General features: G+C 42.2%; 1 protein-coding gene across 3 annotated transcripts in view; it reads left to right on the forward strand.

The window, feature by feature from the left end:
- The window catches only part of BTRC (beta-transducin repeat containing E3 ubiquitin protein ligase), a 280494-nt gene that overhangs the window by 20288 nt on the left and 232554 nt on the right, over positions 1 to 27652 (forward strand). Inside the window, exon 2 of one of the 3 annotated variants that reach the window (XM_040361923.1) lies at positions 15134 to 15176. The exons of the other annotated variants lie outside the window; for them this stretch is intronic. The gene's annotated coding sequence lies outside the window, so the exon portion shown is untranslated. The remainder of the gene's footprint in view (positions 1 to 15133; positions 15177 to 27652) is intronic. 3 annotated transcript variants of the gene reach the window in all.

A 27652-nucleotide genomic window follows, 5' to 3' on the forward strand; every position in this document is an offset into this window, starting at 1 on the left:
TCTGGATGGACTTGTAAAAATTGAGCAGCTTCCTAGGAAGCTTAAATAATTGAGACGGGGGGGAAAAAAAATGGAAAATGAGAGAAATATGATGGGGCTACTTGCTTGAAAGTAGAGCTGCACGATTCTGGCTAAAATGAGAATCACAATATTTTTGCTTAGAAGATAGATCACAATTTTATGTCACCATTCTCGCGGTGTAACATTGTCTTTCACATTTAAAACCAAAAAATTTGGGCTAACTTTACTGTTTTTGTTTTTTTTCATTGAAGTGTATTCCCCCCCCCCCCCCCCCCCCCAAAAAATGCATTTGAAAGACCGCTGGGCAAATACAGTGTGACATAAAACATTGCAGCAATTGCCATTTTATTTCCTAGGGTCTCTGCTAAAAAATATATAATGTTGGGGGTTCCAAGTAACTTTCTAGCAAAAAATATTGATATTTTTTAACTTAAACAAGTGTCAGAAAAAGATTTGGACTTTAACCACTTAAGGACCGCCTAACGCCGATATACGTCGGCAGAATGGCACGGCTGGGCACAATCACGTACCTGTACGTGATTGCATAAAGCCCAGCCATGGGTCATGGGCGCGCGTTCGCGGCATGCTCCCGTGACCCGGTCCGAAGCTCTGCGGCTGCGGGACTCGCGGACCCGATCGCCGCTGTAGTCCCGCGATCGGTCCCCGGAGCTGAAGAACGGGGAGAGCTGTATGTAAACACAGCTTCCCCGTTCTTCACTGTGGTGCTGTCATCAATTGTGTGATCCCTTTTATAGGGAATCGCAATCGATGATGTCACACCTACAGCCACACCCCCCTGCAGTTGTAAACACACTTGAGGTCACACATAACCCCATCAGCGCCCCCTGTGGTTAACTCCCAAACTGCAATTGTCATTTTCACAATAAACAATGCATTTTAAATGCATTTTTTGCTGTGAAAATGACAATGGTCCCAAAAATGTGTCAAAATTATCCGCAGTCACGAAAAAAATCGCTGATCGCCGCCATTAGTAGTAAAAAAAAAAAAAAAAAAATAATAAAAATGCAATATAACTATCCCCTATTTTGTAAACGCTATACATTTTGCGCAAACCAACCGATAAACGCTTATTGCGATTTTTTTTTTTTCCCACCAAAAATAGGTAGAAGACTACGTATCGGCCTAAACTGAGGAAAAAAAACTTTTTTTATATATATTTTTGGGGGATATTTATTATAGCAACAAGTAAATAAATTGAATATTTTTCAAAATTGTTGCTCTATTTTTGTTTATAGCGCAAAAAAATGGTGTCATTCTTAGACCCTGTTCTGACACGGTGGGGAGGTGCAAGTGCTGCTCCCATGGTGCAGATTCAGCGTTTTCAGTGGATCTTGGAGAACTCCTGAAGTGGGGAAAAAAGAAATGGCTGTGTCTAGAGTTGCTCTTTAAGTCTCATAAAGAAATAGCCAGACGTGTACTGTACCATGTGGCCCGCCTGCTCAATGACAACAATTGGAGCCATTATAGGTCGCAATTGTGGGCTAATCTATAATATCTATGGGATGGAGAGGACAGGGGTAGAGAAGCACTTGGTTACAACTTGTTTTTAAAGTAGAGATGTACACTAAAAATATGGTGAAGTGCTCCCATTAAAATAGTGTTTTTTTTTTACTTTTTCTATAATCTATTCTACATAATGGATAATGCAGTGACTTGGGATCCAACTTGTGAGACCCTGAAGTCGCAACATGTGAAATCCCATTTTAGTCCATCAGCTGTCTAGCACTACTGAAGTCGCTCCGACTTTAGAAAAGGTTCCTGTACTACTTCAAGGTGACGTCCATACGACTTGTGCCCAAAGACTTTAATGGAAGTCGTCTCCAGGTCACATCCTCCTCTTAATTGATGTGATTTGTATTGGACAATACAGGAAGATTTCACAGGCATTCCCTGAAGTTTCTCCAAAGTTGCACTGTAAGTCGCTCAAGTTTTTAGGTCGCGGCAATGTGAACCAAATGTAAATGTTGCTGAAACAAAAAGATAAAACCCATGCAGGCACACTTTCTCAACTTGCAGTTTCAATGTTTGCATTACGATATAAAGATACATAAGCATAACTTTAAAATAAACATATTCAGTGAGAAATATGGGGGGACATGTCTTTAACCCTCTGAAACTGGTGGTTTCAGTGCATAAATCAAGGTCCATAAAGACATGTATGAGCGAGTTTGGGATGGAGGACCTGACCTCAACCAGATAAGAACACTTTTGGGTTGAATTAGAGCGGAGAGTGTGAGCCAGGCTTTCTCATCCAACCTCAGTACCTGACCGCACAAATGCGTATCTGGTAGAATGGTCAAACCTTCCCATAGACACACTCCTAAACCTTGTGGACAGCCTTCCCAGAAGAGTTGAATATATTATAGCTGCAAAGGATGGGCCAACTCAATATTGAACCCTACAGACTAAAGCCTGTACAGGGCGTTGGCCGTGAACTTGGTATGCATACAGACGGCACAACATTTTCAGCCAACAAAACCTAAATATGTGTTTTTTTTCTGCTCTTTAGCGCCACCCTTTGGGCAACTTCTGCTAATGTTGTCTTAATGTTTAACATTGGTTCTGAGCATGCGTGTTTTTACTTTGAATTTTAATTGGACGGATTTGTGTACACACGATCGGATAATCCGACGTAACAGATTTTTTTTGTCAGACAGTTGGTGAGCATGAACCGCCAACATTTGTTGTCGTTAATTCAGCCAACAATTGTCTGATGGAGCATACACACGGTCAAATTATCCGACACAACACGTCTATCAGACAATTATTGTCGTACAATTGGCTCGTGTGTATGGTCCTTTAGACTGGGATGCCATTAAAGTTCATGTGCGTGTAAAGTTTTGCCAATTTAGTGTATGACAGTTCATTTACTTTCTCCACGTATGGGATTTAGAGGGAAGGGATCCAGCCTTGTGTCAGCAGAACCCTGGCATGTGAATGAAATGTTGCTTGACATTTCACTTGTGTATGGGAATGTGGCTCCATGGCTGCCGTGGTGGAGCTGTGCGGTCTTGTAGGACACGTCATGTGTTTCCAGCACACTGGAGTACTAAAAGTCAAGGTTGGAAGACCAAGTTCTTTAACCACTTCCTTACCGAATCATAGTAATATGACGTCGGCAGGAACCCTCCCTCCCTCCGGGTGGACGTCATATGACGTCCTGAGCTTCTCGGGCCGCTAGGGGGAGCGCGCACCGCTTCGCCCCGGGACCCGGTGCGCGTGCCCAGCAGCCGCCATGTCCACCGGGCAATCGCGATTGCCCGCAATCACGGCAGGACCATGGATCTGTGTGTGTAAAAATCTTAAAGGAATTGGGTGAATTTAAGAAAGGTTACTTAATATTGGCTGGAGATCTAAACTTTACCATGGATAGCAAATTTGATTCCACCTCCGGGGTAGTTGATAAGGAAAAAAATATTAAGAAGAGTTAAAAGAAAATTATTTGAACACCAATTGAAAAAAAAAAAAAAAGTGTCCGATCTGTCCGTCGCAATGTCACGGTCACAATAAAAATTGGATATCGCCGCCATTACTAGTATACAAATAAATAAAAAAGCCATAAATCTATTCCTTATTTTGTAGACGCTATAACTTTTGGACAAACCAATCAATAAACGCTTATTGCAGGAAAAAAAAAATGTAGAAGAATTCGTATTGGTCTAAACTGAGGAAAAAATGTATTTATTTTTTTAAATTGTGATATTTATTAAATCAAAAAGTTAAAAATGGTGTTTTTTAAAAAAAAAAAAAAAATTCGCTTTTTTGTTTATAGCGCAAAAAATAAAAACTGCAGAGGTGATCAAATACCATCAAAATAAATCTCTATTTGTGGGGGGAAAAACCCATAAAGATTTCATTTGGGTACAATGTTGCATTACTGCGTGATTGTCATTCAAATTGCGACAGCGTGAAAACTAAAAATTGGCCTGCGCAGGAAGGGGGTGAAAATGGCCGGTATGGAAGTGGTTAATACTTGAGGCTGTTTTTAGTTATACGTTTTTTTTAAAATATATATATATATACTTTTTAATGATGTATAAGGTAAACACAATAAAGCTTAGAGGCAGAAGTGCTTTGTGGTGCCAAAGTGTCACCCGCTCAGAGTATATTTCAGTTTGTACCCTCAGGCACTTCTGTCGTTTTGCCTGTTTGTTGCCGATGAAATATATTGTTCTTGTGTTTATTATTATACTGTGTCACTTAGTAACACATTCATAAGGAAGAACAGTAGTTTTCTCACACGGCTGTGTTTGATGGCTTTGTCCAAGTTCTTGTTAAATATCAGCATGACTGCCCACTTGGACCCTTGCCAGCACCCCCTCTCCTAGGTTTGGAGAATGCACCTGTTATGGATTTGAGTGGACATGATGTTAAGACGGGTAAGTGCCACATCCCCCCCGTGTTAGGTGACTCTGCCTGTTCACAGCATCTCACATATTTCTAGTACGTAAACTGTACAACATGTGCACCAAAGTGGCTGAAAGCATAGGAGGGTCTAATTGCAACGCGGCTCCATTATATTCTTGCGAAGAATTCACATTAAATATATATTTAGGTGGGCGATGATCTGGTTTGCTTTATATGGTTTGCAGTAAGATATACAGCAATTCAAATCCTAGATTGGCTGAAACAAGTTGCTTTATGGAATAATTTTTATACCTTTTGTATCCAACGTGGCATATAAAAAAATGAGCTATTTAGAAAAAGTGTAAACACTTTCTTGGATGTATATTCACTTTGAGATTATCACAAGAAATGTCAGAGATCCATGTGTGGCTCGCGAATAAATCAAACAAATGCTAAAATCTGGTATCTGAAGTCTCAGGCCCCGTACACACGTCCGAGGAACTCGACGGGCAAAACGCATCGTTTTGCTTGTCGAGTTCCTTGTGAAGCCGCCGAGGATCTCGGCGGGCCGAAATTTCCCATTGAACAACGAGGAAATAGAGAACATGTTCTCTATTTGGCCCGACGAGATCCTCGTCGGTTTCCTCGGCCGAAAGTGTACACACGGCCGGGTTTCTGGCTGAATTCTGCCGAGAAACTCGGTCGTGTGTACGGGGCCTCAGATATTTGTAGCATGATGCAAGATTTTTGTCTTTTAACCACCTAAGGACCTGCTCATGTACATATACGTCGTTTTTTTTAAAGATGGATATCTCGGTAACGGCAGCAACTGCTGCCACAACGGAGGTATCCATCTTTAGCATGAGCGGTCCTGTAAACGATAACGGTGGTCTCCGCGGCGGATTCGCCGCAAGATCACCGTTATCGGCGGCGGGATAGTTAATGGCCGATTGGCTACCATGTACAGCTTGTGCACTTTCCAATTTTAGTAAATCAACCTCTTAGAAAAAGACTCCACATAGTGATATTTCACTAATATTTATGTACCAGACTGCATTTGACCATTGTTGTGGAGTTTGCTTCTCTTTCCTTACACATTTTCTGGTTTCTGACTCTTTTGTCCTGATGCTGGGCCCTTTGGGGAGCACTATGATATTCCATCAACCTGTTCACACCTGTTTTACTCCTGAAGTGGATACATTCCAGGAAACATTTTGAGTGCATTTGCCGATTCTTTACCGTATACTAGCGACAATAGTGGATTTGTAGTGTCTTATGTAAAGCAAGAGTTATGCAGGCGTTGGATAAGGTGACCAATTTGTACGGGTTTCCATCCATGTGTGATTTTTTTATTATTTTTTTGTTTTAATTGTCTTATGTTTTGGGTTTTAAAACACTTGTACTAAAAATAATCCTGTTTTTCAACCAGGGCTGTGGAGTCGGTAGATAAATGTTCCGACTCCGACTCCTTAGTTTTATGTACTTCCGACTCCGACTCCTCGACTCCGACTCCTCTGTATTAATATGCGAATGTATTTTATACATTCCTTGAGGGAAAGAAACGCAACCTACCACCAGTGTCATCTTAAGAGCATTATAGGCCCCCGGGCAATACAGTGCACTGGGGCCCTGTCTACACAATTACGCACGAGAATTACTGACAAAAATCATAACATTTACTGGCAGAACCACATTTTTTACTGCCACTGCAAAAAAAGTACCTAAAATTACAGTTTTCAGTGCCCAACAATGCAAATGTCAGTATTTAAACTATAAACATATAGCTAGTGCTATTAGAAATGTGTTTAAGTTAAACAAAAGTAAAAAAAAAAAAATGTCTTCATTGACATGAAGGTCAGGTTACTATAACACAGCCAGCACAGAGTTTCCTCTTACATCAGAGTCTGCAGGATTCCCCCTTACAGTGAAAGGGAACTCTTATGTAAAGGGGAACGCTGCAGATCATGATCTAAGGGGGGAACTCCGATGTGGAGGGGGGCTATGGTGACCAGAGACAACCTTATATCAGAGTCCACTGCTTTCTCTTTCCCACTTACATCAGGGTCCGCAGACTGAGTTCCCCCTTGCATTGTAAGGGGGAATCCTGCAGACTCTGATGTGGGGGGTACTCTGGTGACCAGAGACCACCTTCCTTAGATTAAATACACTAAGGTAAGGGGGGTCACTAATATAGGAAGGGGAACCTTTATATCAGTGCCCCCTTACATTTTTGCATTCACTCACCCCTTACATCAGCAACCCCCCGCACTCGTGGAGGACCGGATCTTCTCTGTGATTTCCGCGAACTGGGCATGGGCAGTTCTAACCCGTCACTCTCCATAATTTTTTACTGGGGTTGCTGGGCAGCCAGTGGGGCCCCCCAGGCAAGCGGGGCCCCCGGGCAACTTCCCAGCGTGCCCAATGGAAAAGATGGCCCTGCCTACCACAGGACTACTGGCTGGGAAGCCAACAGTCTACTGTATTGCACAGTTTAAGCAAAAGACAAACACAATGAAAACAAAGTTTTATAAAAAAAAAAATATTAATCAATCAAGTGGCTGGATAGTAGCAGCAGGCATAAACATCAGGAACAGGATCTTTACCAGTTCAAAAATACAAACCACATTATTTGGTTGTTTTAGAACAAAAACAAAGCTTATCTATAATGAACCAAAAACAAAATCTGTAAAACCTAGAAATGGTTTATATTAATCTTGAAATGTAGTTATAGGCTTAGCAAATGCAAATCAATTCAATGTAGAGTTCTAAGGAAGAGAATTGCCTCTGCCAGATCCTCTTTCATAGAGGCTCTTAAGTCAGACTTTATTATTTTTAGGGCTGAAAATAATCTTTCGACACTGACTTGGGTGGGTGGCATTGCAGTAACTATTCTGGCCACATCACTAACGATCTCTGGATAAACAAGGATGGCTTCTTCAACAGTAAGTTTTGATTTTTTTTTTAAATTCCAATCTAAATTTAGTAGGAGTCGGAGTCGGTGCATTGTTTGCCGACTCCGACTCCAGGTACCCAAAATTTCCCCCGACTCCGACTCCTCGACTCCGACTCCGACTCCACAGCCCTGTTTTCAACTCAAGACAGGACTTAATTGGGTCAATGTCCAAAATAATTTTCTTACGAAAATTGTAATTTTAAGATATTTCTTTTGCCTTTCGCACCATTAGTGGGCTGCAGCAACGGCCGCTTTTCGTGCTGCCATCGAATTTGAGCAAACGGACATGTTGGAAATTTTTGGAAAAACAAACAAATTTCTAATCAACAATGAGAGAATTGTTTTGAGGAATATAATCGAAAAAGAAATGCGCATGAGCTGCGACTTGGAAAGAAAAGAAGATTCCTGGCCGCAAATTATTTTCTGTAGCAACATGAGGTGAAATTGAAGGCTTGGTTGGTCGAATTTCCGAAATCAATGGTGGCACAAAATCACAAAATGCACGAAAATTCTTATTTTCGAAAATTTAATCGTTCGGAATTTGACCCATGTATTGCAAGTCCCTGAATTTGCAAATTTTCACAGTTTTTTGAATCTTCAATTTATATTTAATGTGGCACCATGATTTCGGACCACCTTTTTTTTGTCTTTAAATACTGGAGGACAATAAAGCGGTGTTCCAGCTGAATAAAAAAAAAAGTAAGTTAGCCGCTACGAACACTGTAGCTGCTGACTTTTAATAAAAACCCTTACCTGTCCAGGGTGCCCGCGACGTCGGCCCCCTGAGGCTGATCCATCCATCAGATCGGGTGCCGGCGCCACCATTCGTACTAAGGGAAACAGGCAGTGAAGCCTTGCGGCCTCACTGCCCGTTTCCTACTACACATGCACGAGTCGTGCAGCGCTTTGTGCTGTCTTCTGGGATGCACACCGTTCCTGGAAGACAGTGCGCCTGATTCCCCAGAAGACAACGCGAGGAGAAGAATGAAGACTACCGCGGAATAGGAAGTGGCAGATTAGGACAATCTGCCTAGCAACAGCCATTTCTCATCAAAAGTATTTTTCATTTTTGTTTTCACATTTTTAGGAGCCTTTTTATGCACTTTTTTTTTTTTCTCGGATGGACCTCCGCTTTAATAGTTCATTGTTTACCAATGGGAATAAATTTTTTTTTGCACCAGACAAAAGATCTCTATATGGGTTCATATGTGTTGACCCCATGGAATTTTTTTTTTTTTCTAATTTTGCCCATTCACTGTTTTGTTTGTCAGTTGAGCTCTCTGTTCTCCAAAGGCAGTGCAATTCAAGACTAGTCTGTCTTGGGTCACCTAATAGAAATAGAATGATTTCACCTAAAATTTCTAGCAAGTCGATAAGTGTGAGCCGGGTTAATGTTTGTTTTCTTGGGATTCTATCACTTTTCTACTCTAAAACATATCGGTGACCTCCCTCGCTTCTTGGTCCCCTGTTGGATCATTCTCATGTTTTTGTAGCTCCATTGCTTTCATATTTACTCTATTTTCTTTGTATTCACTCACTTAGCCATTCTATCATCATATACACACTTTTTTTCCTAAACAAAATTATATAAGATCTAATTTTGCAATTTGCGGCATTTTAGAAACGATTGAAGACTTTAAAATGTTTCAGCTCTCATTTGTTTTATTTTCATTTTGGCCACCTACTTTTGGGACAGCTACACAAAATCAGGATTTGTTGCACTTCAGTACACAATGGGGGATTTCATATATTTAGAACTATTGTGACTGCATGTTGGTTAGAAGTCCTTGAAGTAGCCTGTGGTGTTGGGCCGTTACTTTGGTTAGAAGTTGCTAGTTTGGCTTTTTTCCAGGCGTCACTTAACAAAGATCATCCTTTGTACTCCTGTTTGGCCCAGAATCAAAGTGTTCAGTTCCTAGATCTTCCACGTTCATATTGAAAAAGTCTATTTGGTTGCTTTAATCTACTTCGTCATTAACCTTTTGATGGATCACGTAGTGCTTATGTTTCATATGATGCTTGAATAAAATTCCTCCCGTGTTTAAGTTATGGGAGAAAGTGAGACTCTTGGCCAATCTGAAGCTTTGCAACTTGAACTGGACCATTTGGATCTGATGAAAGAGGGTAACGAAGAGTTGGTCTATCGACTGAAATAGCTGCCAGCAGCTGGCTCTGATATCTCCTTCAGCCTGGTCACTTATATATTCTATATTTGTGATATAGAGTGTGCAAGTTTTAGATACAAGGCAGGATGAGGGTTTTAATGGCAAGGGCAGCTGCATTGAGTTCTGAGAGCTTCAGCTGTCAATATATCCCTCTTGGGGGTAATAGTGACAGTTTTACTACTTCGTCTTGTGTTCCATTTTCTTTTTTCTTATAGGCTTGCATATCAATTTAAACATTTAGAGGTTCATGATTTTCCATTGCCGTCTAGTGACTGTAGACATTCCACTGGAGTGTGTTGATTTATATAGCGCCAATCTCGTACTCAGCATTTCATAAGATTACAGCACCACAAAGATATATTACATAACATATTGACGAGCATGCACATTACATAATGTAGAAACGGGCAGCTTTTCGTTGAAGCGATAAAACATGGGAGAATGTGTGCATTTTTATTTTATTTTTTCTTTATATTGCCTGATGTACACTTTAAGTGCCGGTTCACACAGCGACATGAAAGTCGGCACGACTTTGCGAGGCAATTTCAAGTCGCCTCCTGGACAGGCAACTTTGCCAATGGCCAATCAAACAATAATCGGCTCTGTGGGAGGGAGGGGTTTGCCTGAAAAACTATTTTCTTTTCCTGTAAAGTTGCTTCAGTTAAGACTTCCATTGAAATCAATGGGTACAAGTTACCTACAAGTTTCCTTGAAGTAGTACAGGAACCTTTTCTGAAGTTGGAGCGACTTCAGTAGTGTACATTAAGACGGCTCTCATTCACTTCAATTGAATGTCTCATGTCGCGCGACACAAGTTGGATCCCAAGTCCTGGTAGTGTGAACCGGCACTTATGCTTGTTTTCTATAAACCTCAACTCCAAAACGTATAGATAGCCCCTTAATGTAATTGCGGACCTGGATTGACATTCTCATGATATAGGTCAGGGATATGCAATTAGTGAACCTCCAGCTGTTGCAAAACTACAAGTCCCATCATGCCTATCGGATATCGGAGAACTGGAGAAAGTGCAGAGAAGGGCACCCAAACTGATAAGAGGCATGGAGGAGCTCAGCTATGAGGAAAGATTAGAAGAACTAAATCTATTCACTCTTGAGAAGAGGAGAATAAGGGGGGATATGATCAACATGTACAAATATATAAGAGGTCCATACAGTGGAATTGATGTTGAGTTATTCACTTTACGGTCAACACTGAGGACAAGGGGGCACTCTTTACGTCTAGAGGAAAAGAGATTTCACCTCCAAGTACGGAAAGGTTTTTTCACAGTAAGAGCTGTGAAAATGTGGAACAGACTCCCTCCAGAGGTGGTTCTGGCCAGCTCAGTAGATTGCTTTAAGAAAGGCCTGAATACTTTCCTAAATGTACATGGATGAATGAATGAATGAAAAACTTATATAGCACGGCACATGCGAACTGAATCGCCTCTGGGCGCTTGATGTTTTGTGTCTCATGACATCAAAAGAGCAGAGTTTTAATCTGTCTTCTGAAAGTCAGGTGGTTTTCCTCCAACCGAACGCTGGTTGGTAAAGCGTTCCATAGTCTCGGACCTTGAAAAGCAAACCTTCTTTCTCCTTTGGACTTGTATTTGGTTTTTGGCACCTTGACCAGATTTTGGTCAGTGGATCGCAGAACGCGATTAGAATTGTGAGGTTCTGTCTTGTCGCAAAGATATTGCGGCGCCTTCCCATGGATGCACTTATGTGTCAGGCAGAGTGCTTTAAATACAATTCTGTCTTTTACTGGCAACCAGTGAAGGGTTCTCAGCGAAGGTGAGATTGATTCCCATGTCCTTTTCCCAGTCACCAGTCTGGCGGCCGTATTCTGTACGACTTGCAGACGAGCGATTTGGTACTTTGGGAGCCCGAGGTAAAGGGCATTTGCATAGTCCAGTCTGGAATTCACGATTGTTCCCACCACGACTGCTACGTCTTCTTTGGGGATAAATGGAATAAGTCTGCGTAGTAGGCGCAACAAATGGTGCGATCCGCTGACTACTGACCCTATTTGTGCGTCCATTGTCATGAAGGCGTCAAAAATGACTCCTAGACTTTTGACTTTGGAGCTAGGGGTGATGATTTGGCCCAGAATGGGCGGCGGTGTCCAGGTTGTTGCCAGTTGACTCTTTCGGCTGGCGTGAAACATAAGAAGTTCTGTTTTGGAACTGTTGAGTTTAAGATAACTCTTAGTCATCCAGTTTTCTATCGAAGAGAGACATTTCTCTAAACTGAGATGATGATCCTTTTTGTTGCAGATGCGAAAATACAATTGCGTATCGTCTGCATAAGAGTGATAAAGTAGTTCTTGGCTACTGATAATATCAAAGAGAGGGCGAAGATAGATGTTGAACAGTACCGGTGACAGGGGGGATCCTTGGGGGACTCCACATGGCACCGTGCGTTTTTCCGACGTGAAAGATCCCAGTTTCACTGTTTGTGATCGGTTTTCAAGAAAGGAGGAAAACCATGGTAAATCACCTTCTGCGATTCTGGCTACCTCGGCCAGTCGCATCAGTAACATTTTGTGGTCTACTGTGTCAAAGGCTGCGCTTAGGTCCAGCAGAACCAGGAGACAGGATTCTCCCTCGTCTGCGGCCTTGAGGGCATCGTCCCATATTTTGAGTAAGGCCGTAAATAAAATAACTGAGTACTAAAATTTGTAGGTAAAGTTGATCCAGGGTAAATCCGATTGCCTCTCGGGGGATCAGGAAGGAATTTTTTCCCCTGCTGTAGCAAATTGGATCTCATGCTCTGCTGTTTTTTTTTTTTTTGCCTTCCTCTGGATCAACTGTGGGTATGGAGTTGGGTGTATGGGATTGTACTGTGTTTTTTATTTTGTTTGTTTATTTTTTGTGGTTGAACTGGATGGACTTGTCTTTTTTCAACCTGACTAACTATGTAACTATGCCTCTGCCTCTTGGTGTCATACTTGCGGCTGTCAGAGGTCTTGCTATGCCTCATGGGACTTGTAGTTCTGCAACAGCTGAAGGTTCGCTAATTGCATATCCCTGATATAGGTGATGCTGGTCGTTATACTAAACAAGGATGTATCTTCTGGCTTGTACAGACAGGTACTGACCACTAACCATTTTATTCAGTCTCTGTGGAGCCCACGTAGTAAATCCAAGACTCTTGGCTTGTATTGTTGTTTCCCTTGTGTGTGTGTGTGTGGGTGTCATAGAGACCCCCATCTGTAATCTATAATATTCATTCACTGAGCTACTGAAAATGTGAATGAATTGTTTCTAGCAATAAGGGGAGCTGCAAACATTTGGGCCTGTGCCCAGAGGCGGCTCACCCCGGTTCTAAGTCATCTGAAGCGTATTGGCCGTTGATGGCCGACTTTGCTGTAATGTCGATAGCAGTTGTAATGTAAAAAAATTGGAGCAAGCTAAATCTGATTTATATTGACGTGATGCAGCTCATCTCATAATCTGCTATAGAGCACATATGGTTGATACTAATAAGTTTGGTTTCTAAAAAGTTGTTCATCTCCTGCAAATGAGAAAATCTAAAAACAAAGGCAGATTACAGACCAAATGATGTTTGTTGTACATGCTGCCAAAATACATTCATATCGGGAACAGCTTGTGTAAAACACACCATTTCTGTTGCTTTTTAAGCATTAAAAATGTCCTGCAATATGCAGTCTGCCAGTCTTGTATTGGAACGCCAGGCAAACGGCTAACTACAAAGTTGAAATGCATATACGCTCAGTAGCCACCAGGGGCGGACTGACAACTCATGGGGTCCTCGGGCAATAGGAGATTATGGGGTCCCAGGCAATAGGAAATTATGGGGCCCCCAGACAATAGATTATGGGGCCACACAGTACTGTATACACACACACACATACACAGTATACACACAATAACAGAATACACATACACACACTAAGAAGGTACTAGAGGGGCGGGGCAGCTATAATCTTGGGATTTTTAGACCAAAAGGATGTCGGTAAGGGACATTTCAGGGACAGATGTAAAAAAAAAAAACACAGATTTTTACATACTGTCCCTAGTTTTACTGATGCTGGCAACCCTGATGGGGCCCCCTAGTGGCATGGGGCCCTCGAGTGCCCAAATGGTAGCCACTTTAGCAGGAAAATCTATATCAATGGACCTATGAATGGATGATGCGGTTTTGCAGGCGGAGCCATACAAAGCTGCGCCACATTAAAAAAAAAATACAGGATGCTGTGGGGAGAAGAACCCCAAGATTCAGGTTATTGGGGCTTGAGAATGGTGCCCATGTTTCATGTTACACTATAAATATGGCCAGAAAGGTGGAATTGGCCTTTAATTTAATATGACCACATCCATTTAGCCCTGGTTCACACTGATGCTACTTTGAAATCGTGCTACTTCACTTGAAGTAGCGCGATTTCAAAGTAGCAAGGTCAGCGCGATTTCAAGTGCTACTTGATAGACATTTGTGTGGCTTCATACACAGATGTCTATAGAAATCGCACCTGAAATCGGCAAAAGTAGTGCAGAAACTACTTTTGCAAATCGGGGCGGCGCCGCAAAATTGGTGTCGCACCAATTGGAACAGTGCCATTGCTGCCAACAGGCTGCGACTTGTCATGCGATTTGATCTCTCAAATCGCATGACAAATCGCTTCAATGTGAACCTAGGCTTATGTGTTTTGTACTTGCCTTAGGTTCAGCTTTAAGCATGTAGGCTGGGAGTTCTTGGCTCCTCTAAAGTTTGGATGTAAACTTTGGAAAGCACTTATCACAGGATCTTGCCTCCTACTGATTTCATATCTTGTGCTTTAGGATCTCTTTCAAAGTCCATTAAGTGTAATATTCAGTTACCTCTTGCCTAGTGAGCCAGGGGTATTAGGACAAACTTATCAACATTCTTTGCTTGTATTTCAGCATCCAGCTATCTGGAAGTCATTGCTAAGTCTGTATTTGTATTAGTGCAAAAATTCATTACCTTGATATGAATGTTTCTGCATGCTACAGCTTTAAGGGCCACTATAATGCTTTTTCGTAAAAAAAAATTGAGTTTGTAGACTTATAGACAGATGGTTTTTATATCATTTTTTTTGTATAATTTTTTTTTTTTTAAGTTAAAGGATAAGTTCACCTTTGGAACATATACGTTCCACCCATTTTTAGGGTGTAACATGTTTCCAGTGCTGCAGCCCCCGCTGATATTATTATTATTTTTTTTCCCCCCATCATCATCCCCTCCCCTCGTGACAGTAGTACGGGGAGAAGTTCCCTGTACTAGCTGTCACTTTTTGAAATTGGCGTGGCTGTGCAGGGCGCCCACCCACATTGCGGCATCATTTATTTATACAGTTCTGTGTGTAACTGAACTACAAGCCCTATCATCCTTTGCAGCTGTCGGCTGGCAGCTACACAGCACTGTGGTAGTTCATTGATTCTTCCTGTCGGGTTGTATCTGCTTGCCCATCCGGAAAGAATGGGCACACATACACTGACGGATCTACAGGAAACCTGCTTGGTGCAATGCTTTATACAGGCTCAAAAAAAAAATACAAAAAATGCACAATTTTTTTACCTGCTAAATATGTACTATAACTTGTATACAGTATATGATTCTGTGTTTGAAAACATGTTCTTGTCTTTAGGCATTCCAGCAGACTTGCAGCTGAACGTAAAGTGATTGTAAAGGTTTGTGTGTTTTTTTTGTTTTTTTGTTTTTTTTTATAACAAACTTGTCATACACACCTGCTCTGTGCAAGGGTTTTGAACAGAGCAGCCCTGATCCTCCTTTTCTGGGGTCTCCCTGGCCGCACTCCTGGCTCCTCCTTTTCATCGAGTGCCGCCCCACGGAGAGCGGCATTCCAGGGGGGCACTCATGCAGGCGCGCTCCCAAGTCCTGCTGCTGCGTTCATTGACACAGACAGCAGGACCTGGACCTGCCCCCCTGCTTCCGTCTCACTGGATTTGATTGACAGCAGCTGGAGCCAATGGCTCCTGCTGCTATCAATCTATCCAGTGAGGACCGGAGACAGCGACTGGAGCTGCTGGGCTCATTCTCGTCGCTGGAACCATCGGGTTGATGTAAGGAAAAGGGGAGGCTCTGGGGGGTAGCTGTGCAGCACAGAAGGTTTTTCGCTTTAATGCATAGAATACATTAAAGCGGAGCTCTGCTGTAAAAAAATATATTAAAAGCCAGCAGCTACAAATACTGCAGCTGCTGACTTTTAATAAATGGACACTTTACCTGTCCTGGAGTCCAGCGACGTCGGCAGCCGAAGACGAGCAATCGCTCGTCTCTCGGCTGCCCCCACCACCATCATTGGTGAGGAAATCAGGAAGTGAAGCGTTGCGGCTTCACGCCCGGTTCCCTACTGCGCATGCGCGAGTCGCACTGCGCCGCCCTCACTGTTCCCCGCTGTGTTCCGGGAGCTGTGTTTTTCCCAGAACACAACGGGGGGGGGGGGGGTGGGTGTGGCGGATTGCCCCCAGTTTCCCGCAGGCTCTATGCCCGGAAGTGGGTGCAAATTACCTGTCTTGGATATCTGTACCCCCCTTCCCCCTGAAAGGTGCCAAATATGGGGGGGGAGGGTTCCAATGAGCAGAAGTTCCACTTTAGGGTGGAGCTGCGCTTTAAGGTGAAAAACCGCGAGACTTTATAACCCCTTTAAAGAAATTGATTTGCTATCCTGTAGGGCAGTGTTTCTCAATTCCAGTCCTCAGGCCCCCCCAACAGGTCAGGTTTTCAGGATGAAAAGGCTGTGGTGATTACTAAGGCAGTGAAACTGATCAAATCACCTGTGCAAAATAATGGAAATCCTGAAAACCTGACCTGTTGGGGGGGCCTGAGGACTGGAATTGAGAAACACTGCTGTAGGGGAACATCTAGAAATGTTGGTGTACCTAAGCAGTATCCTGGAAAATTTTCCTTTTTTGTATTGAATTCCTTTTATGCATTTTAGTTCCATAGCTGTATATCTGAAATGTGAGATCATCTAAGGCACTGCTGCCTCTGACTACTAGTCTCAGCCGATTTGGATTGACGTTTGGTGATGCTACTATTGTGTTGCTCACTGTTCTTCTTGCTGGAGAGTAAACTGTATCTGAAGACCTGTAGTGTAAGGATCCCCCTTCTTCAGTTTATTCCAGTCTGTGGATCTCTTCTGCTGATTGTTGAGTACTACTTCACCGGTCATCTGGGAAGCAGCTCTAAAATTAGGAAACAAAGCCCTCCGTCTACCAAGATGGCTGCCTCCTCACAAAGACAATGTGGAACAGTAATAGGAGAAAGATCAGATCCAGGGAGCCCACAGGAAATACTGGTGACAAGTTGTTTCCTATCTGCTTGTCACTTTTGTTTCAGTTTTTAGGAACTGCTCCAACATTTCAGGTCCTCCTATATGTATACCCATTCACTAAAATCGCATTGGATTTTGAACATGTTAATGTAAGTCGTCTTCAATATTTTGAAAGCTGCAGCTTTCATTAACCAGTTCCTGCCAGCTTTATGTATACAGTATATGCAGCAGCCAAGCCCCCATACACATGTCTATATGGAACAGAGAGCTCCCCGCACAGTGGCTGAGCTGTCAGACTGCTCCAGGCCATTGTTTAGGATCTGGAGCTTTTGATCATGTGATTGCTGTATCGGCAAATCACAGCAGGCACATGATCAGGAAGCCGGCTGCCTCCTCCCGGTGTTAAGATTCTCTTGAAGGGCTACCGAGTGGCAGCATGGGATTAGGATAATACATTGTGATCTTGCTGTGAAGGTCCCTTTGTCAAACCCTCTGTCCCTGTTGCCCACTTGGGCTAATACATTGTCACCTACATTGTTACAGACTTCTGATGAAGACTACAAGGATGTTTTAATGGAGTGCCATGGCTAATGTGCTTGCAGAGAGTAGCTGCAACATTACAGAAATTTAACAAAAGATAAAAAAAAAAAAAGGTGAACACACGCATCTTTAATTAAAAACTTGTGGGTGGCATTCAGTAAAATACAGTTACAATCTTCTTGTGGTAGGTAGGTAGTTTTTAGATGTTGATTTTTTTAAAGGCCAAATAACTTTTTTTTGTTAATAAGGTCAAGGTGCTGAACATTTTCTAAATGTTTTATTTTATTTTTTTCCTTTTATTATTACCCTAGCACAATTCCAGTTTACTATTCTTTCAACTGGACACCCACAGTGGTGTATAATTCCTATTGCTGACGGGACACTATTAGAGGTGCACAGAATTGAAATTTTGGTAATGAAAATGACAGTTCTAAAAAATATATTTATATAGAATTGTATTCCATTCAACTTTTTAATTGATATCATGAATTTAAATGAATATGAATTTATTGTCTGCCATTATTGGCACCTTTTAGCGCAAGAATCTTGCTTGCTGCATTTTTATTCATTAAAAAAAAAAATATGCTCCTCCCTATTGTAATGCATTGAAAATGCATCAGTAATGATCGTTTTATCTTTTTGTTGTGGTTTTTGAGTCACATGACCTATGAAAAACACACCATAAGCACAGTAAAATTGCGGCAAAATCATGTGCGTTTTCGATGCCATTATCTGCACCTTTTTTCTTTATGGGTGAATTGCTGATAACGATATGTTTCGATCACCATCATTTCGGTGCATCTCCTAGGCCAGGGGTGCCCAACCTTTTGAAGAACGAGGGCCATGTAAGCAACTTGGTACCCAGTCGAGGGCCACTCGGAGCGGGCGGCCCTCCGATCCACCCAGATGAAATGGGACACATTCTCTTCTGTTTTTCGGATTGGAGGTAGGCGGGCGTAAACAGACATCTGTCGTTCTATAGAGGTGAATTGAGGGTCCCATTTGGTTGGGCTGATCATGTGAAAAGGGCATAAGACTGCTTTCACACTGATGTGCTGCGGTTTACCCACACCACAGAGTCAGCGTAGTGCACCTGTGTCTATCCTGCGGGTTAGCTGAACTTTGCCATAGACTCCGCCTGTGGCAAAAGCCTGCGCTGTAGAGGAAGCATCGGCTTATGCGGCTCTGCAGCAGCTTTCTTCTTCTACCACCAGCTTCATTCACAACACTGATGCTGTAGTATGGAGGGTCAGCAGCCTGCGATCTGCGGTGCCAACCCACCATTCCAGAACAGGAGGTCGCGGGCCACATCAGAGGGCTCCGCGGGCCACATGTGGCCCCCGGGCCACCCCTGTCCTAGGCACTACCTCTCCAATTGATACCAATAATTGGGCAATATTCCTCCAATTTATTACCATTGATGTGGTACTATTCCCTCAACTAATACCAGTGATAGGACATTATTCCTCCTCCTATTGACCACAGGCGCGGTATAATTGTTTTACTTCAACTGACCACTAAGCTTGATACCGGGACATTTTCTACTCCCACTGGCCATAATGTGGCCCCCTTAAAGTCTGAAGGACAATAAACTGGCCCTTTGGAAAGTTTAGAGACCCCTGATATAAAGGTACCCTTTAAGTCTATATTATTCCTTCAGCATATAGTTATTTTCCAAAATTGTGCACAGTTGTATTTCCCTTTGTCCAGTAAACTCTCTCTGTGTTGAGAATTGGGCAATATTTGTCTCATTAAAATCGTTACGCTTCAATAAAGGAGAAACGGCGATGCACACATTTGATCTCTGTAACGCCTTTGACTCTGTGTTTGGTTGGTTTATTAACACAGCCGGTTGGGCCCCAAATGGTTACCAGACATAAGAGGTGAGCTCTTTGATTGACAAGTCAGAAATGCATTAGATCATTCCTCCTGCCAGAGTCCCTGGTTCTCGCTGTTAAAAATGTCAGCTTCTCCAAGTTTGAATGGCAGCCCGAGGGGCTCCGAAGCCTTTTGTTTTCCGAGATCGAAACACAAATTGGTTGTATGCCTTGAACACTCCATTTCCAGCCGTAATTTCATCTTTTAGCTAAGAAGCACACGGTACACGAGCAAAGTGGCCTGTAAACAATAATCCGAAAAATAAATAAATAAAGGGGGTCATGTTTCCGATGCGCGGTTCCACCACTGGTGCTGACCTCTATCACACTGAACATCTCTAGCCTGATTGCTGTTCCCCTTGGCATCGCGGCAAGAAGAACGGACAAAGCAGAAAATAAAGATTTCACGTTTCAGCACCAGGCTTTCATTTCTTGCTCTTTACAAAGAGGGTGACCCCTGATAATCTAGTGTCTTTTTCTTCTTTTTTTTTTTTTTCGAATGGCCTGTTCACTGAAGTGGATGCATAACAAGACATTACGGGAAAAACACAGAAGCAGCCAACTGTTATTGTATTTATTATTGTTGTTAGTTTTATATAGCTCGGTCATATTGTATAGCATGGTTTAAATAATTCAGGTGATCTTACTACATCAATGGAGATTACAGTCTGATCTTACTACCACACTCAAAGTAAGGGCAATTTAAAAGCAAATGTCGCACAGCATTGTTTTTTTTTTGGTTTTATTTTCAGTTTTTGATGGATTCTGGTATGTTTGATCCCAGTCTAACACTCCGCTCTGATTTGTAGACTCCCTGTCCTCATGTACAATGCAAAGCTTATTGATCCTGCATTGTACTTGATGACTTCATCGTGCAACCAGAACCCAAGGCATCTTGTAGAAGAGGCTTGGGGGATAGCTGGAGTCTGTTGGAACGAGTAAGGTAAGTATTACACCTTATTCCTTATTCCCTATTGCATTGAAAACAGGGAAAAGGGGTTTGAGACTTTAAATGAGGCCAAATGAATGTTCCTCTATCCCTGATACTTGGAAATATTAAGGAGCAAGATTAGGGACTTTAGATGGAATATGCGGCCAGGGAGGCATCATAGGAGTATAATCATATATTTAAACCTTATAACATAATCAACATAGTAAAAAAAGGAAAACTTTATTCCATGACACAATACATAGTAATATGATAGCATAATAACGCAGTAGTAGTATAGTAAAAGCACCAGACTAATTGCTGTGTATCTCCACAGTAAAACATATTATAAGTTGGTATGAATCCATAATATAATAATATAATCCATAATATAAGTTGGTATGAATCCAATGAAAGTAATACTGATGCGTTTCGTAGCTGTGGTGCCACTCTTCCGGAGCAGATGCAGAATAGTTGTCTATAAAATGTTAAGATCAGTTATTAAAGCGGGGGTTCACCCTTAGAGGGCACTTTTTCCCCTTAGATTCCTGCTCGTTTTCTCTAGGGGAATCGGCTATTTGTTTTAAAATATGTGCAGTACTTACCCATTTACGAGATGCATCCTCTCCGTCGCTTCCGGGTATGGGCTGCGGGAATGGGCGTTCCTTCTTGATTGACAGTCTTCCGAGAGGCTTCCGACGGTCGCATCCATCGCGTCACGATTTTCCGAAAGAAGCCGAACGTCGGTGCGCAGGCGCAGTATAGAGCCGCACCGACGTTCGGCTTCTTTCGGCTACGAGTGACGCGATGGATGCGACCGTCGGAAGCCTCTCGGAAGACTGTCAATCAAGAAGGAACGCCCGCTCCCGAAGACCCATACCCGGAAGCGACGGAAGAAGATGCATCTCGAAAACGGGTAAGTACTGCTCATATTTTAATACAAATAGCCGATTCCCCTAGACCGAACGAGCAGGAATCTAAGGGGAGAAAAAAAAAAATTTAATAAATGGGTGAACTCCCGCTTTAAATTGGGTAATTTATAGAGGAATGAGTCTCCCACACATAAAAACCAAATATGAGTCTGGGAATGGGCATGGAGAATTGAGGGTCGGCAGGGAGGATCATCGCCCCCTGGAGCTGAGGCGGGGATCACCACAACACCGATGGCATGACCACTAAAGAAGGACAATCCCCAGTTATAATTTTTTTTAAAGTGACAATGTAAAAAAAAAATGAAAAGAATACATTTTTTTAACCCCCCCCCCCATCCCCGCGAGCTTGCACATGTAAGTCGCGCCTGCATATGTAAATGTTGTTCAAATCACACATGCGAGGTATCGCCGCGATCGTCAGAGCGAGCGCAATAATTCTATCACTAGACCTCCTCTGTAACTCTAACCTGGTAACCGTTATTTTTATTTTTATTTTTTAAAGCGGCGCCCTTTCAGATTTTTAGGTACCGTAGTTTGTTGCCACTCCACAAGTGTGCACAATTGCAAAGTATGACGTGTTGGAATCTATTTACTCGGCGTAACATCATCTTTCACATTATACAAAATATTGGGCACCCGCAATCGCTCGTTGCAGAGCGAGAACCGGGAGCTGTGTGTGTAAACACACAGCTCCCGGTCCTGTCAGGGGAGAAATGCCTGACCGTCTGTTCATACAATGTATGAACAGTGATCAGTCATTTCCCCTAGTGAGGCCACCCCCCTACAGTTAGAACACACACCAGGGAACATACTTAACCCCTTCCCCGCCCCATAGTGTTAACCCCTTCCCTGCCAGTGGCATTTTTATAGTAATCGATGCATTTTTATAGCACTGATCGCTATAAAAATGCCAATGTGTCAAAGGTGTCCGCCATAATGTCGCAGTACCGAAAAAAACCGCTGATCTCTGCCATTACTAGTAAAAAAAAAAAAAAATATTAATGAAAATGCCATAAAACTACCACATGTTTTGTAAACGCTATAACTTGCACAAACCAATCAATAAACACTTATTGCGATTTTTCTTTACGAAAAATATGTAGAAGAATACGTATCCGCCTAAACTGAGGAATTTTTGGGGGATATTTATTATGGTAAAAAATATTCATTTTTTTTTCAAAATTGACGCTCTATTTTTGTTTATAGTGCAAAAACGAAAAACCGCAGAGGTGATCAAATACCACCAAAAGAAAGCTCTATTTGTGGGGAAAAAAAGGACGCCAATTTTGTTTGGGAGCCACGTCGCACGACCGCGCAATTGTCAGTTAAAGCGATGCAGTGCCGAATCACAAAAAATGACTGTGGTCTTTGACCAGCAATATGGTCCGCGGCTTAAGTGGTTAAAGCAGATTTATATTCACCTTGGCTGCAGCAATGCGACTTATTGGAGCTTTCTGCCGGCCACTGACATCTTTGAGAGGCTGGCCTACAGGTATTGAGCACTGGCCGCTTTCTTTGGCCAGGCTGATATGAAGTTTCTCTTTGTGCAGTTAAGTCGGCTTTGGCATTGCCAAATCTGTACAGTGAACGGGCGGACAGGAAGGTAGGCAATTTGAATGCAGAAGAGACAAAGCATGTCTCTTCTGCATTAAAAATCCTGCCTGTTTGCACATATTTATAATTTACATAAAGTTTCATTTTAAAAGAAGTATTGGAATTTTTGGGGGGAATCGTACTTACCTAGGTGGATGCAGCATCAGGACCTCGCCGGCTCCAAGACTGAGCGAACAAACGCAGCCGATCGCTGGGTTCGCACTGCTCGATTAGCAGAGAGATGATGACTGTCGGTGGCTTGCTGAGAGGCAGAGCTAGGCACCAATCTGAGCTGATCACGACCATATGGTCGTGATCTTTTCTGAGCCTGGACCCACTCTGTGGCTACAGACCGATGTCTGCTGAAAACGGGTCTGCCTCAAACTAAGATCATAAGTGACACTACGCTTGCGTATGAACAGTCATCATTTAAATATAATAAAAAAGGGCATTAGGCAAAAAAAAAAAACTGTATTAAAAAGATTTCTTCATCCTGAATCGAAATATTTAGATGATGTTTTGGAATTTGTTTTGTTTCTGTAACTATTGGATACTTCCAAATATATTGTATCATGTACATCCTTCAGTTGTCAAGTGTTTTGAACCCCTGGCTGTCAAAACCCATTCTTGGCATTTGGAGAGGCTGCACTGTAATAAAGAACGAGGCCAAAAAGTGACGGCTTACTACTTGTGTTAGTTTAGAGATTCACGATCATGTCCTTTGCAGCCAATGAGAACCATTTTGTGATAGCATGGGGAATGTATTACTCCCCCTCTGCTCTTGAGTTGAAGCCAAGTATGTCCTTATGTAAATTCAGTAAGGGTACCACTGATGTCAGACTAATTTGTGCGAATATCTGTTTTCCTCCATAATTAACCCGTATGATGACCCTTCCAATACAGTTTGGACTCATGTCCATAAAATATGATATGTAACTCGTAAGAGGACATAGACAGCTGAAGTGATCAATATGGATAGTGGAGGGCGTTGGCTATGTGAGAAGGTTGGGTATTTTAGTATTTCTAGTAGCAGTTATTAATAATATGAACAGTAGTGACCTTTCCTGAGCTTGTCTCATTTTCAACATTTTTTAAGTGTTAAAAGAGTTTTCCACTTTAGACAGATTATTGGTGGACAATCTAAACAGTAGTCCTTAGTGATGGCAGTCCTCTCTATGTGCTCTCGTTAACTGCATTATTTAAAGGATCTCCAGCAGCTGTAAATCTGTAGCCTTTTATCGGTGTGGTCGCTGTGGTCATATATGGCATCATCTCTGAAGACTCGTACGTAGTCGCTGAAGCACATTTAGCATTTGTAAAAGAGAGTAGTGTCTGCCACCATGGCCTCATCATGGCCTGTGCATTCTAAAGGCCCGTACACTCGATCGGATATTCCAACAACAATTGTGTGATGGACGTGTGATGTCGAATAATCTGACCGTCTGTTTGCTCAATCGGAAAATTGTTGTCGGAATTTCCAACAACAAATGTGTTCTGTCGGATTATCCGATCGTGTGTACACAAGTCCATCGGACTAAAATCCAAAGTACAAACCCGTCAGCTCTTAAATAACCGAGGGCAGGGCCACCCGTGACGTAGACGGGTGACCCTGCCCCCTCTGACGCAACAGGGGTTTCCCCGTTATTTCAGAAACCCCCGGAAACCCACCGCAAATTCCAGTAAACACCAGGAAGTGTAAATACATGTAGTCTTGTTGGAGCCAGGGATACGGTAACCACATAACATGCGTAATGTGAAAAAAACTACCGTACCGTACAAAGGTAGTATTTATTAAAAAGATTAAAAAATGAACACTCACATTTGGAAGAACATCATAGGCATATCGCAAAGTGCAAGAGCGATGTGTGTGAATGGGTCCACTCCATCGGACAATTGTTGTCAGAATTTCTGACAACAAATGTTGGCTGTGCATGCTCTCAAATTGTCCAACAACAAATGTGTTCCGTCGGATTATCTTATCGTGAGTACACAAATCCGTTGGACTAAAATCCAAAGTACAAACACGCATGCTCCGAACCAATGCTAACCATCAAACAACATTAGCAGAAGATGCCCAAAGGGTGGCGGTAAAGAGCTGAAAAACCACGTAGATTCGTGAATGTTGGATGAAAAAGTTATGCCGTCTGTATGCAGAACAAGTTCACGACCAATGCCCTTCGGACAAAAATCTGTCCCTATGGAACGACGCCCTCTGTAGGCAAATCTAGCAAAATGTCGCTGGCTTGAAAGCTGCCTAATCACGATCGCTAGTGAAGGAAGCGATATCTGGCCTCCTCGGCTAGAAAGGAAGCGAATCCATAGGGACAAACAGGTAGGCACTTAGCGATCCTGCTGCTAGGAATTTTGACAAATTACTGGTGGTAGAATCATGAACATCAGATTCACGTATCTGACAGCCGTGCCTGATTTCAAACTGACGGTTTATTTGAAACTATTCCTTATCTTATTCTAGTGATTCCTTGCTAAGAAGTTCATAATTATTTCCGATCTAATCGCTAACTCTTCAATTTATGTTGCTTAGTCAATGAGACTTATCAACATTTCATGACGGCGACATAATCGCTAGCAACAACTACTATTCATCCTCCTATGGATTAGCTACAGATCACTAAAAGAGAGTCATTTGCAGCAAACGGAACCTAATGCTGTAGCACTAGTGACTCTAGCGATTTATAGCTAACAAGCAGAAATGTATATTTTCTACAAAACCACCCGCCTTGCATTAGCAAACGGCAAAGCAAAAGGGTGGTCAGGCGGGAGAGGCACAAGACTGGAACTTGTATCTGTCATAAACCCTCAATGCGTGATGTCACCACCCTGCCTCTCCACCTTGCCCAATCTGCAAGGTATTTGCAATCATTATAAAAAAAATGCAAAGCAGCCACTCTGCGTGGGACCCAGAAGTGAAGATCACTGGTGTAGCGGTGTCTACTTCAGTGATTTCCAGTTTCCAGGGGCATCAACCAGGTATGGTATATAGTCCATGGGTGCTCAACCTGTGGCTCTCCAGCTGTTGCAGAACTACAATTCCCATGAGGCATTGGAAGCCGCTGACAGTTACAAGCATGACTCTCGAAGGCAGAGGCATGATGGGACTTGTAGTTCCGCAACAGCTGGAGAGCCACAGGTTGAGCACCCATGGTATATACAGCAAATGCTTAGTTTGAGAGCGTTTTGCAGGACAAGCAAAATGTTTTAATAAATTTTGCCTCGATATACAAGCGATTTCTTGATATAAGAGTAGCGTTGTGTCACAACGGAGTATAAAAAAGAAGAGAGGAGCCTCTAAGTGTAGCAATATGGTTACAGTTAATGAAGGTACAACATTTAGCAACTTATTGCTACACTTAGAGGTGTCTCTCTTCTCTTTTATACCCTGTAAAAAAAAGGCTTTGATATTCAAGTGCTTTGGATTCCAAGCATGTTTTTGGAACAAACTATGCTTGCAAACCAAGGTTTTTACTGTACATGGTTATAATGGTTCCAGCTAGACTAATGTAACTATGTAGAAAATATCCATACCTTTTTTAAAGCGTTAGTAAGTTCCAGATTTTGATTATTACCTACAGGTAAGCTCATAAAAAAATATATATGTATAATTTGGAAAAAAGTCTCATTTAAATAAGTTATTTTCATATGAAAATTACTTATTTAAGGAGACTTTTTTCCTAATTTATATTTTTTTATAAACAAATGTGCATTTGGGGAAAAAAAAAAAAAATTTGTTCCATAATAAAACATGAATCAAAAATGTGCAAGTAGAGCAAAACAGGCCAAAAACTAAATTTCAATACTAACTTATTTCTTAAAAAATGAAGTCACTGTGAAAACCATTATGAAAACGATTCATTAATCGCTCATAAAAAGTCCATCCATGTGCAAAGCAATGTCTAGTAAAGAAAGTGCTTGTGGCCGGGTTCACACTGGTCTGACAAACGCTCCTACATTGGGAGCTCATGTCGCATGACGTGTAAAAATCAATGTTTCCCTATGAGAGCTGTCTTAACTGGTCCGACACAAGTCGGTCCGACTTTGAAAATGCTCCCTGTACTACTTTGGTCCGACATTTATCCTACTTCAGCCCATTGAATATCATTGAAGTCGGATCAAAGTAGGATCCTTATCCTTACCATCCGACTTTTAAAATCCAACATTGTGATTACAGCAGCAGTAAAAGGAATTTATCTCACTCTGGGATTGTTTTGATTGGTCAAAGAACAAGTCAGACTATCACAAAGTCGGATCAAAGTAGTATCCTGTTCATGAAAGTCAGATGGATGTAGGACCAATGTAGGACCGATGTCGCAGAGCAAAGTAGGATGAAAGTCGTTCTACTGTCGTGTAGTATCGTGTGAACTCAGCCTGTAAGATAATAAGGTCTTTTACCTGGCCAAAATGATCTCAAATTATAGAGATTGCTTGCACTAGTGTAGCTTAGAACACCTGATGATCTCAACCTTAGATCTCCACTCAAATCCGTGACCCCAGCGGCCGGGATTACCAGCGAGGTCTCCAACATATACTACATCCAATGAATTCAAAAGAATAGTGCACTTACAGAAGTAAAAAAAAAAGCATTTGGCAAAAAACGTTAAAAACCTTGACCCAGTCTTTGTGAAGACGTCACAGAATTAGCCCTGCTGCCTCGTTTTTCTGTACAAGGCATCCATTGGGTTTGGAGTGAAGTTCCACTTTAAGTTGCAGCACGGGAAGTACCTTAATTTGATTTGGTGTCTAGTTTTTACAGTCCCAGTACAGCAGGGCTTGAATGGGAAAGGAACAAGCTGCACAAGGAGTCTGCAGATAGGAGAACGCAGAGTGACAAAGGAGAAACATATCTCTGGACTCATTTGTCTTATTAACTGTCAAGTCACAGGCTGGGGGGGGGGGGGGGGTACATGATGGCCTGGGTTCATGAAGGTGAGTATTACAGCAGAGGTTGATCTTTATAATTAGATATTTATATTTTTGGCTGGTG

Source organism: Rana temporaria, chromosome 8 (assembly GCF_905171775.1).
Source record: "Rana temporaria chromosome 8, aRanTem1.1, whole genome shotgun sequence".
Taxonomy (NCBI): domain Eukaryota; kingdom Metazoa; phylum Chordata; class Amphibia; order Anura; family Ranidae; genus Rana; species Rana temporaria.